The following is a 10,153-nucleotide window of genomic DNA, read 5'->3' as shown; positions in this document are numbered from 1 at the left end:
GGGTCCTTTCCTACAGCTGGTCCCAGTTACAGGCAGCCTGGGATCAATGGGAGGTGAAGGAGCCTGCTGGCTTGCAGTTCTGGTTATTCCTGCAATGTTAGAAAGAGCTCGGGTAGACATGGGAGCCTCAGGTGAGGTGCAGGGTCCACAGACCATGTTCAGGCTCAGCTCCAGAACCACGCAGCCCACAAAGTGCTTCTTCCATGCCTGGAAGGCTCCATGTTTTTCATGTATCCTCAGGAGAGCTATATTGAGGCCCATTTGTGGTGAACAGCAGGAGTACTTTCTCCACGACTTCTGTATGTTTTTCTGCACACTTGTCTGTGTTGCCTTTACAGCTCCAGGTATCATGCTTGATGGCTCATTTAAGACCAAGATTTCATTTGTGGGCCAGGAGTAAAATCCGTATTTCCCTCCAATACAGAGGACGGTCAGAAGGGGAAGGCAGAGCACAGTTGACCAAAACCCAGACTCATCTGGACACCATGGGCATGTCCACCACCGTTCAGGACCTGAGGTATGTATTTATTTCTTGAAGCACAGACGTGATGTACATAGCTGTAAACTATTCTGACTCCATTTTCTCTGTATGAGGCCCCAAGTCCCTAAAGAAGACAATTTAAAGAGATTAGGTGCTTACTGATTAGATGTAACTGTGATGATTTTACATGGCACAGTGGGTGTAGCATTTTCAAACGTGGCCTGCATGCTTCTTGGGCTCTCCACAGAGGTTTAACTTTTATTCTTTCTCCTTGTTTTGGTTCCCTTCCCATTAATCACCAGAAGGAAAACATGTGCATCTTCCATATGAGGTGGGGAAAGTCAGTTGCAACTCTTAAAAGAAAAATAACCCACAATTAAAAAATGTTAGTGTAAACAAAACCAGCCTTTTCAAGTGCCCTCCTCCCCAAAGGCATGTCCTGCAAACGCTATCAAACAGGACTGGCCTGGAAAAGAAAAGCAGGAGCAGCACATTTACAGGTAGACGCTCAGATCAGTGTAAAACCTAGTACAATGAGCTCTTGCCCTGCAGACATCCGTGCCCTTGCTTAACAGTACAGGCAAGTCCAGCCCTTGAAGGAAGCGGGGCAGTTTATAAGCTTAGCCGTTTGCAGGACGAGGGCCTTATTTTGCTGTCCTGCATTCAAGACTTGCAGTGTAAACATTGGCACAGGGTTGTTGGGCACGTGTGGCAGAGAGGCTCCCTCGAAGAGGACTAAGCTGCACTGGGCACCCAAGAACCCAGGGTGCTTCTCACTCTGCTGATCCGCTGCCGCAAAACTGCTCACAACGTGTGTGTTAGCAACAGCGGGGCTGTGGGCTCCAGCCCCGGCTTGTTCTGCATGGCTCAGCCCCTCCCAGGGCAGCGCAGCCAAATCCCGGGGCAACTTTCATGTTCTTCCAGGCCATCAGAGCAGCCAAACAGGCTGCAGAGGTCAGTGATTAGTCTGGCTTGGCTTTGATATGCTCTCTTGAGCATTACCTGAATCTCAAATGCGCCATGTCTGCAGTTACGTACCTGATCCAGACTGAAGCTCGTTGGCTCGCACAGCCTTGCAACAGCGAGCTCAGTTCAAGTTCGGTAACTTAACGTTTGCCAAGGTTTTGCATTTTGCACTGAGATCTCTGCTGTTGCCATCACCCACGACGCCAAGTCAGCCCACATGTCCTCCTGCCACCCATGGAGTCACACGCTCTGAAGCAAAGCCTGGTAATACCACATCTGGGGGGTTACAGACCCCAGAGAGCACAGCCGCTTACATGTCCCAGGGACCCCGGCACAGCCAGCCTGCAAGGTTTACAGCGTGTTGCAGGCACATCTCAAAACTTATCATGAAAGGCTAAGAAAAAAAGACACCACCAGCACCCTGGGGCTAGAAAGCAGTGTGGGACAGGCCCGTCTCTTACTGTTCCAGTGCCCACGTGTGGCCAAGCCCTGAATCTTTTCCTCTTTTGCTTTGTCGCATCCAAGCGCAGGGCAAACTCTTTGCAAAGAAGGCAAGCGTCCTCTGCTGGCTGCAAGCAAAAAATGCATGTGGTGATACCCTGGCTGGGGACCGCACTGAACAGGGATGTGTTCTGTGGAGTTTGTGACCTGACTTTGTTTTAAAGATGGACGATAAACCAACCGTGAAATGGAGCTACAAGCTGTCTGCTTGCAGCATGGGCAAAGGAAGCGGGTCAGGGTCTCTGTGCCTTCGGGCTGTGGGTGCAGGCCAGGGTGTAGCCCTTCTCCCTTTCAGCCCCATTGCTGGGGGGGAACCCCAGGCGGGTCCCCTGGTACAGCCCAGGTGGTGCCTGAGATGGTGGAGGCTGGAAGTGATGTACTTCAGAAGGTAGAGGGCAGCTGCACAAGAGGGGCAGGAGATCGGAGGTGCCCAAGGCACAGGAGCAGAGGAACTCTTCACCAGCACAAAGCACATTCTGGGCAGTGTCTGCAGAAAGGACGTAAGAGCAGGGGCCAGAATCCAGCATGCTTTTGTTCTCTGTGTTTCTGAAATAATCCCTCAGAGATCAACGGGGTTTCACATCTTTCCCCATCTGTTCTTAATCTGTTCACTTGACAGATGCCAAACCACCATACCCTGTATGGAAAAACACAAAACAAAATACAAAGGCTTATATCTCTTCTGGTTTTATTCATAAACGTTCCCCAGACCCTGGCTCTTTTCATGCCCCAGGCGTGTGTGGAGGCCCAGGGAGGAACCTGCACCAGGGACAGGTTTGCTGTCAGCAGGGTTTTCACAGCAAGGCCCAGAGAAGAGGTGGCCAGGGCACAGACGGCATCTGATGGAGCAGCTTTGTGTTTATGCAAACCCGATGACTCAAGTTGGTGATTATCTGCTGCTGGCATCCCTCTGCTGCCAAGAAGCCTCTACCGACATCTCAGTCCTGTAGTTCCAAAGTTGGCACAGCCAGGGACAGGCAGGAGAAGAGAACTGCCTCGCTAAAGGTCACAGAGCAGATAGGATAGCAGATAGCCAGAAGGAAAACCAGTACCCTGAGCCCCCTAAAGGCTCCAGCCAATTGCTTAAGCAGCCTGTTATCCCAGTGTTATCTCAGGGTTCGTCCCTGCAAAATCTGTTGAGGACTTGAGGAACAGCATATTAATGGTACCCATGAATACTTTATTTAAGGCCGAGACTCAGTGACTACAGTACTGTCATTATCAGTGCCTGGACCAAACCATCTCTAATAATAAATAATACAGGATAACTCCCAACATCTAAAATTACTCTATCCTAAGCTGTTCCCATCTTCATCCTATCGATCAGAAAGTCTCAGTGTTTGCAACAGCTCATACAGTAAATGGACTTTAACTTCCTTCATTCCAAATACTGAAACTGGTTCTTTTCAGGACACTGCCATGTAATTTACAGCTCTATCACCCGCTCTTTAATAGTTGCCAGGTTCTTTGGAGTCCTTTGAAAGTGAACATAATAAAAAGATAAGAGCTGAGACTGACCGCAAGTTTCATGTCTGTAGATTCCTACGTGCCTTTTTTGGTCTTTTCAGCCAGCTAATGGAAACCAATTCTGTATCTTCAAGGCTACACGATGAGGTTTTAGAGTTCCCCTGACTGGTAACAACAGAGAATTGATACAGATCTACAGCAGCCAAATGCCAGCGCATCTCTGCATGGAAGGGAGAGATTTCATCTCTACATATCATTTGTGTATCAATCTGACACACAGTCCTACCAGTCTGAAAACAGGTTCGAAACAGTGGCAGTTAACCACCTGTGCAATTTGACCATTACTCCAGGAATGGGGTATTTATATAAGGTTTGTATGAGCAAAAAAGAAGGCTGGGAAAGGATTCAGCAGCTCTGATAGGAGAGGGAAAACAGCACTGCCTTGGGCTGTTAGCATCACAGCATGCCCTGCTCTGTTCAAAGATAGCTTCACACCAGCCTAAGCCTATGTTAATTTAATAAATGAAAACTTCCTGAGCATTTCCCATTTGGCAAAAGTAGGATTTGGGGTGAAGGAGATCTCCTTTGCTTACTCTGCATGTTTTGCCAGTATCCCCCAACTCCCTGAAACGCCAAGAGAAAGATCAACAGAGTGAAACGTAATCTCAAAGAGAAACATAATATTTTTTAAAATGTCCTCACAGCAGCAATCATAATAAAATACAAACCTGAGGTTTGTAAAAATCTAGCAATAAAACCACAGACATCTTTACAACTCCCAGATACACAGCGCTCCGGCAGCAAGCACAAAACCCTCCCAGATGCACGAAGCAAAACTGTAATGGGAATGGCGAATGGGCCTAATTGTTTTACAGCCTGCAAAAAAAAAAAGGCCACACATGACACCAATTCACTGGTCATTACCAGTCACCATCAAGGAAGATAAAACAAAATCTTCATTCTTCCTCACCTAGAGACCATGGAGCAGCCGAGTTGTATGGCAGCGGAATGCTACGCTTACAGGCAAGTGAGTGTTTTAGATTCATAAAGCAAGCTCAGATCTTTGTGCTGTTTCCTGGTCATTTAAAGTCCTTTTCTTTGCAAGCCAGATTATAGGCATCTGTACTTCCCTAGCTAACAGTAAGCGTGTTCTGTTCCATGGGAATAGAGATCATCTCTCTTAAAATGTGAGGCAGGCCCCCAGGCAATGTAGCTCAGCTTCCCAGTGTGCTCTGGCAGGTTAGTTAATATTTCCATGCCTTGAATCTCCCTTAGGCAAAAGGAATCCTGTATTCTTCCCATTCTTTGTCCAACAAGGTTTAAAGCTCTTCATGCTGGCACTGCTTATTACGAGGAGGCAATGGAGATCTGTGGCAGCAGAGGGCTGGTTGTGTGCAAGGAGTACACACCTGAGTATGGAGCAGGGTTAGAAGGCAGAGAGTGCGATTCGTGGAGGACTTTCTGGACCCCCTGCAATTGTTTAGCCTAGTATTTTCTTATGTGCTTGACTTTACTTGTAGGTACCGCCAGGATTTTGTATTGCCTGTATTGCTGGGGGAGGCAGGCATCAGCTCGCTGAGATGATGGTATTGATTCAGGTATTGACAACTGCGGTGACTTGTCTTTTCCTCTGACTGCCACGGGAGTGAACCCATGGGGTAGCAATGATGGGAAATTACTCAGAAAGAAAAAAAAAAAAGTTCAATGTAGGCCAGGCTAAAAAGTCCAGAGTAAACACAGCCTCAGCCTAGTACTGTACAACTGTCAAGTTGCATTGCAGTAGGTTCCTTGATGCTGATAATTTAACAATTCTTTGGCCCAAGGGTACATCTCCCACTGTGAATCTGGTTCTCCAAAGCCGCTTTATCACTGACCTGAAAGGAAGCAATCATGGCTTGTGTGTAAATGTATGTGATGAGTGCTAATGCATGGTAATAGCTACAGCACATCTAGCCAGTCTGACAAAACGGACACGGTTCTGTATGTGTGTTTTGCTCCTTGAACACAGAGAAAAGGCCTTTTTCCTGATGCTAAAGCAGGCAGGTCCCCGGCATGCATATATAAGCTGTCAGTGATTACTTGTATACTAGATTTTTATTTTATTACTACTTGTATATTAGATTTTTATTTTATTTTTTTTGTAAAAGCCTTAAAAAACAAAAGAAAATGCAGATGTCATAGGTCACCTTCTGCACTAGGAAAAATGTTTGTTCTTCTCCTCTTATTTCTAGGTTATTCACAACTTGTCTGTTGTCTTTTGTGGACTGATTGTCAAAGTTTAGCTGCATAGTTGAAGAGTTTTTTGAAAGCTGTTCTGGGCCTTAATGACACTCTGATTGCAGCGGGAACCCTTCCTCCTCAGGTTCCTGGGAAAGGCCCATTATATAATTGAAAGGTGGGAACTGCTTTTGCCCTTGTTATAATATGTACAATCACAGAATTCTGGCTAACATCCACCTCATAAATTGATGCTGAAAACTAACGGATTTTCTAAGAGTCTGGTTGGTAAAGTGGAGATAAGGGAGCTGATTGAGTAAGGGGCTGATGCCTTCTCCCAGCCAGCAATTCTAGCAGCATTTTACATTCGGGGAGTTGGTCAATTCACTTGCACATTTAATGGATGAGATAAAAGCTGCTTGCACTAAATTAGCTTTCTGGGCAATGTATGATACCAGGGATGCAAAATCCTTCTGGCTGCCTGCTGCTGTGGGGAGCTGCCTGCATGCTCTTCCAGAGCAAGGCCCGGCAGATCTATTTGCAGATGATGCTCTCTTGTACTAAAACCAAACGCTGATGATCCTGAGCATCCCACTAGAAAGCAAACAACCGCTAAGGCAATGCAGGCCAACGTGCCGACTTTGGGAGAGAGCTGACCACGCTCTGCTCAGCACCGTTTCATTAGTGGTAAACCATGCTGCAACAGAGGCACAATAAGGATCTCTGTGTTGTGCCTCCCTCCATGCGTAGAGATGCATGTGCGGCTCACGGCAGCCCGCTCCCACCTTCTGCTCCTCCAGCCCATAAACCAGGCCAGATTAGGCTTCTCCTGGATCCTGACCCGCTTTCCCCAGTTCTGCTCCTCAATAGATGGCTGAGCCTCAGTTCCAGCACTTGTCATCAGATGTTACTTGTTCTGCAGCAGGAGGCTTCCTCTTGCACCAGGAACCCTGCTGGCCTAAGTGTTGTGCAAACAAAGGAAAAATAATAACTAAAAACACTCTCTGCCTTAAGGAGCTGACAGCATCTCCCTTATTTCTCCCAGCCACTGTAAATAAATCCTTGGTAATGTCACTGTTCTTCAGGGGACGATAAAAGAAACTGTCGTCACTCCCTGACACTGACTGTTCCTGCCATTCACTAAGCTTTCCCCTCCCTCTCCCATGCAGGGAGAAGTTTGTTAAAAATTAGATCTCATCTGATGACTGCTAATTATCTTAGAAGCTGTTGGTAAGATGCAGGGAAGGGACCAAAGACAGCGCTCAAGAACAGCCCTGCGGGAGGAACACTGGCTTGGCTGGTGTCACCGAGCAGAATTAGACTTGGGTATTTTAACTGATGCTTCCTCAATAGGATGTCTGGTAGCAAAGATACTAAATGAGGATTAGTATAGAAATATCTCTCTATACACACACACTTATGTATGTTTGGTTCTGATTTTTAAAATCTTTCTTTTTGGAACAGGGAGGGATCACATCACCCTTCAGATTTTAACATGTTGGTTGAATTTCATCCTGGTTCTTGTTCCCTGCTCTGCCCCAAGCTCTGGGAAAGCCTCTTCCCAATAACCCTCCCCTTGTCCTACCCCCAGCAGGCTGCTGTGGAGAGCAGAAGACTTGCGTGACAACCTGGGGGCTGTTTGCTTGCAAGGAGAGACAGTCGCTCCAGCACCGTCTCCTTCCCAACAGGGTGAATGTGAAGCTAATCCCAGATTCTCATCTCCGCCACACTGATCTAATTAATAGTAACTCTTTTGGCTTTATAGGGTGGAGGGTGTCTGGATTTAGATCTGCATTACTGGAAACAAACCCTGCTCAGCTGTGGATGTTGATATTACAGATCCACAGCAAAGAGAAACAATATCCATGTGCAGGGACACAGGAGAGGTGATGAACCTTTTCTGCTTCCAGCTCTGCAGCCTGCTGCTGCCTCCTGTCCCTGTAATCTGCGCTCTTTAAGAAACAAAGCAAGCAAAAGAAAACAAGGAGAGAAAGGCACCTTAAAAACCAGCAAGAGTGGGAAGATGCGCTGCCTCTAAGGTCCTGGAAAATCTCTGTCCCTGCTCCTAGTAGAGCCTGGAGGGAAAACCCAAGACAGGGGAAAGCGGAGGGTAGGATGCGCATCACCTGAGACAAAACACAGGACAGGATCAGCCTTGCCCTAACCTCTCCCTAGTATCTTCCTGCCCATTAACTAGTTAGCATGGGCTTTTTAAAGTACACATGGCCTCTCCACCAACTATACACCAATTTACACTCATCCTCCTACCGGGTCCCTCTCCTTGTCCCCAGACGGCACGGTAAGGAGAAGAGCCCAGAGCTGGCGCTGGCAGGGACCTGCTGCTCCTGCCACTGTCGATGCTGCTGGGAGCCCTCCTTCCTCCACTGGCGTTAACACCGTCTGCCCAGGCTTTGCAGCCACTTGATTTCTATATATAACCTTCAGAGATGTTTCGTGCAAGTGACGTGGCACATTTCCAGTGCAGCCAGGCCAGCCTGCAGAGGGCACGTGGGGCGACGTGGCAGGGGATCAGAGCAATTCTTCAGCTGGTGCAGAGACAGACTGGCCGACCTGCAGCTCTCCACTTAGCAACAAGGTCCTGGCAATCCGTACAGATGATTGCATCCCGTCAAATCTCGGCAAAGCCACTCGCGCAAGGAGTTCCCTGCTCTGCAGAGCTTGGCCATATGGCTGAAGAATAAGCCATGAAGGGACAGAGGTCTTTGACTCGAAGTCCAGGACTTGGAGATCGTCAGATCTGGAGTCTGCTTGATGGATTTTCTGCCTGATCCTGTAAAATCATGGGAGTCAAGAAATCTTGATTTTTTATCTCCATTTCCCCATGGATTTTCTGTCTGACCCTGGGGTGGTTGCTTAGAGCCAATCTTTGAAAGGATGCCTGCAGTTTTCACAGAAAGCTGTAACTGCAGGAAGCACTGATAATTACACTACAGCTACAACCCACGGGCAACACAGGGCCTTCAGGGCTGCTGCACATCATCTCAGAGCTTTTTGGGATCTCAGATTTTGGTGGAGCATAAACAATGTGAGACTTTACTGTGAGATGGTCCTACCTCAGAGCCCTGTGTTTGCGCTTTGATGGACTGGGGATTTGAATTTCTGGGGAAAAACCCCTTGGCCATCCCTGAAGTTCAGGAGTTGTGATCAGGACCAGAGCTTCCTCCAGCCCAACCCTCTGCAAAGAGGAGTCACTGAGCTATAATTAACTGTATTACACAGCACCTTTCTTTTGGGGCGTTTTAAAGAGCTTTGCAGCTATTAATGACACATAATTACCATGCTCGCAGCACCCTGCAAGACAAAGATATTCCCATTTTGAACATGAAGAAACTGGAGCGGCTCAGTGGGCCACTCACCTGGCGAGGGGCAGCGGATGCTGCTGCTGAAGCAGAGCAGCCTTTTAAAGGATGACAAATTGGGGTGACGTTTGCAGACTGAAACTTCACACAACCAAAAACTTCAGAAAAAGCAGGGGGACATGGAAAAAATGCTTAGGGACAATTTCGATTTTATGTCTGAATTAATGTATTTTCATCCCTTCGTTTCCAAGACATTTTCCTCACATGGGTTAGAGGGGTCTATTTCTGTTGTATGAATGTCACATCTTAAGGCCAGTTAATAAAAAGCACTTTCTTTCCAACAACACAGCTGGTGTTTTTCCCTTCATCCGTGTTAGGTTATCAGGGATCCATACTGAATTTAACATCCTTCTGTCTTTCCTGCCTGGAAGATTCAAATGGCAAGTGCATTTCTTTTTTTTGGCACAGGTCGTACCTGAATTGCCTTCTCAGACTAGTTCATCACCTAACGGGATCCTAAATTAAGAGTCCACATTTTATATAAAAAACTGGGTGGATCTGAGATAAAACGGAAGGAAAAGCATGAACAGGAGAGGGATGGCTTGTTCTCTGGGTCTATGTCTGCCAGACATTGCGCACCTGTATGTGAGCTCAGCCTTGCTTTGGGCAGCTGCAGCACAGAGATGCCCCGCGGAGGGACGCGCAGGGAGCTGACAGCACTGCTGCTGTGTCCTGCGCCGGGAAGGTGCCGTGGGGACACTGCTCACACCCACCCCACACCGGTGGGACACAGCAGCCGGCTCCTTCCCGCTGCAGGGCCTGTCTCCATCAGTGCTGGAACACTTAAATCTCCTCCTGTATCAGGCTTTTTGCTTCCAAATGCCCATTTGAAACTATTCTTCTTTTGTTTTAGCTTTGACTAAGAACTAATAAGTTTTCTTAAAAATATTTCCCTCCAGGCTACATTGCGCTTCATTTTCCCTGGCTTCAGGAGCTGTGAGGTGTGAAGCACACGTAGATCCATTGTCTGTTTCATCATACACAACAGAATCACATTGAAGGTATGTAGATCCACCAGCTTGCAGCTTAATGTTGAATTTTATAATGGTTAAGGCCTGAAATAGTTGTCCGTGTTTGATATAATACTTGTTTTTCCTTGGAAAATTACTATCTTTAACATTTAGAAACTTTAATCAGCTTT

This window comes from Chroicocephalus ridibundus, chromosome 13 (genome assembly GCF_963924245.1).
Source record: "Chroicocephalus ridibundus chromosome 13, bChrRid1.1, whole genome shotgun sequence".
Classification (NCBI taxonomy): Eukaryota; Metazoa; Chordata; class Aves; order Charadriiformes; family Laridae; genus Chroicocephalus; species Chroicocephalus ridibundus.
The sequence above is the reverse complement of the archived record's forward strand: the minus strand, read 5'-3'. Positions refer to the sequence as shown.